General features: G+C 45.1%; 1 non-coding gene across 1 annotated transcript; it reads left to right on the top strand.

Annotated features, from left to right (window-relative positions):
* Positions 1 to 799: 799 nt before the first annotated feature.
* Positions 800 to 871, top strand: trnah-gug (transfer RNA histidin (anticodon GUG)). Its single transcript has one exon. It is a non-coding gene; the product is annotated as a tRNA-His (tRNA).
* Positions 872 to 2,556: the final 1,685 nt, after the last annotated feature.

Below are 2,556 nucleotides of genomic sequence, written 5' to 3' on the forward strand. Positions count from 1 at the left end.
TTCCCCACCTTTATTCAGGCAGCACTGTCCTTCCTGTGACATGCCCCATCTAGAATAGAAGGACAGGTATCAATACCCGCACTTGGGAATGGAGCGACAGTTTAAAATATTTACACTGTCGCCAGCGGAGAATTGAGCCCTGTGACAGGCGGGGATACTAACTACTATACTACCGAGAACAAGAGTGTCAAAGGAGGCCCTTCAACCAAATGTGGCCACACTTCTCAAATACAACTGCCTAATGAACTGAATCACATTTCACAATTCTTATTCCACAGACTTATATGTCTTGGCATCACAAGCTCACATCTGAATATTTATTCAGATTGTAAGGGTTTCTGTCGCTCTGAACAATGCAGATAGTATATTCCAAATTCCAACCACCCACTGGCTGATAAAGCTTTTTTGTACATCTTCGCGACTGCGCTACTCAGTTCCTCTGAATCTGGGGCTGGGAATTGGGACTATGTAGCAGCAGTGGTTACTGCCTTGTGTGGGGAAACTGGTGAAGTAGCCAATGTTAAACTGCATTACGATTGAAGCATACATTTCAACAACACCTGTACTGTCCCCGGAGTTTTTGATGTTTTGGAGAAATCTACTTATCTCAGCCTTCAGCATATTAATGATGGAATCACCACAGCCTCTGGGGAACCGATATTAAACGGTCAGCCCATTCTGAGTTCCCACATATCTGCCACTGTTCGCTTAGCACTGATATTGTGCATTATTTGCGCTGCCTAATATGTCCTATCAGACTGTATTTATTGCATACTATCAGCGCTCTCATCTGTGGGATGCCGTGATCGTATAGTGGTTAGTACTCTGCGTTGTGGCCGCAGCAACCTCGGTTCGAATCCGAGTCACGGCAGTAATTTCTCTATCTGCTACAGCTCTTGGGAAACACAAAGGAATCAGTTGTTTGGGTAAGGTAATTTTTTCCAAGGTGATGATCTTTTCCCTTCAAATTCTGCTCGCTCACATCTCTTTATTTCATATGTCAGAATTCAAATCCACCCGTTCTCAGAGATTTCACTCCTTCCTACGATCACTAACTGAACTTTTCATCCCACAGCCCCATTACATTAATTTAGAGATGCCGGTGTTGGACTATGGTGTAAAAAGTTAAAAACCATACAACGCCAGGTTGGAGTCTAACAGGTTTAACTGAGCACTAGTTTTCGGAGCACTGCTCTTTCATCATGTGGTTGCGGAGTCATTTCCTATTTCATTAAGGCATTGCAGAATCGAACACAGACTCTCACATTGATAGTGTTCAGTCTGTGCTGCTGCGGTCACCGTTGCTGGGTGAACATGCCCCAACCCCACCATCGGGACCTGCAGATCAGCTGATCCATTTGGTTACGGCTGTTGTGAGGTCAATCCTCAGGTAGCAGCTTTTACTGATATGGACTTGCGATTATGGGCGGTCAAGCTCAGGAAAATGACACAGGACAATATCGAGGAAAAGCGACTTCTTTCAGACAGATTAGTTTCACGGGTTTTCCGCAATGGCCGAGCACTGTTACCACGGAACTGTTAACTCAGATACAGAGCAAATGGACCAGAGACCCGGGTTTGACTCCAACCATGCCAGGTGTTAGAATTGGGATACAATACATATCTGGAATTACGAATCTAATAACACCTATAAATACATGGCCAATTGTTGAAAAAAACAAAACCATCGTGTTCACTGACGTCCTTTGAGGAAGGAACCTACTATTCTTACCTGGTCAGGCCTCGATGTGACTCCAGACTCACTGCTATACGGTTGAGTCTCGACTACCCGCTGTGCAATTAGGGACCGCAATCAATGCTCCCGAGACAGTCACGCCCTCATTCTGTAACAGAATAGGAAAAAAGTTAATTTAGCTCTCGCTAGATTCCTGTGTGCAGTTCTGCAACTCACAGTATAGCAATGATGTGATGTCACTGCGAACGTTGCAGGAAAGATTCAATGGGATATTGTCTGGGCAGAAGAGTTTCACTTATGAGGAGAGATTGAACAGACTGGGGTTGTTTGTCGCCGAGCAGAGGAGATTGGAGAAGACATAACTGAGATGTACACAATAATGACGGATATGGATAGGATAGACTGAAAGAAGCGTTTGTTATTGATGGAGGGATCGAACACTGGGGCCAAGAGATTTCGGGAAAAGGCAGAAAGGTTTGATTATATGTGCGGAAAGGGTCAGAGAGGCGGAAACATTTTTAACCTGAAAAAAATTCAGATGTGAATTTGTGATGACAAGGAATGTAAGTCTATGGGCGAAACGATGGAAAACTTGATTGAGGTCGTTGAGCAGTTGTGTTGGACAAGTGCGGGCACAACAGGCTGAAGGGCTTCCTTCGATGTTGTTGTCCTCCACAGTATCGTGGTTAGTGTCCCCTCCTGTCTCAGGACTCAATTCTCCGCTGGGGGCATCGAAAATGTTTTAAATCCGTCACTCTGTTATCCAGTGAAGGTTATTAATGCCTGGCCTTCCATTCTCGGTGGGACGTGTCACAGGAAGGACAGTGCTGTCAGAATCAGCTGGGAAGGACTGCAGCTCC

The sequence above is a fragment of the Hemiscyllium ocellatum genome, unplaced genomic scaffold (genome assembly GCF_020745735.1).
Source record: "Hemiscyllium ocellatum isolate sHemOce1 unplaced genomic scaffold, sHemOce1.pat.X.cur. scaffold_323_pat_ctg1, whole genome shotgun sequence".
NCBI classification, from domain to species: Eukaryota; Metazoa; Chordata; class Chondrichthyes; order Orectolobiformes; family Hemiscylliidae; genus Hemiscyllium; species Hemiscyllium ocellatum.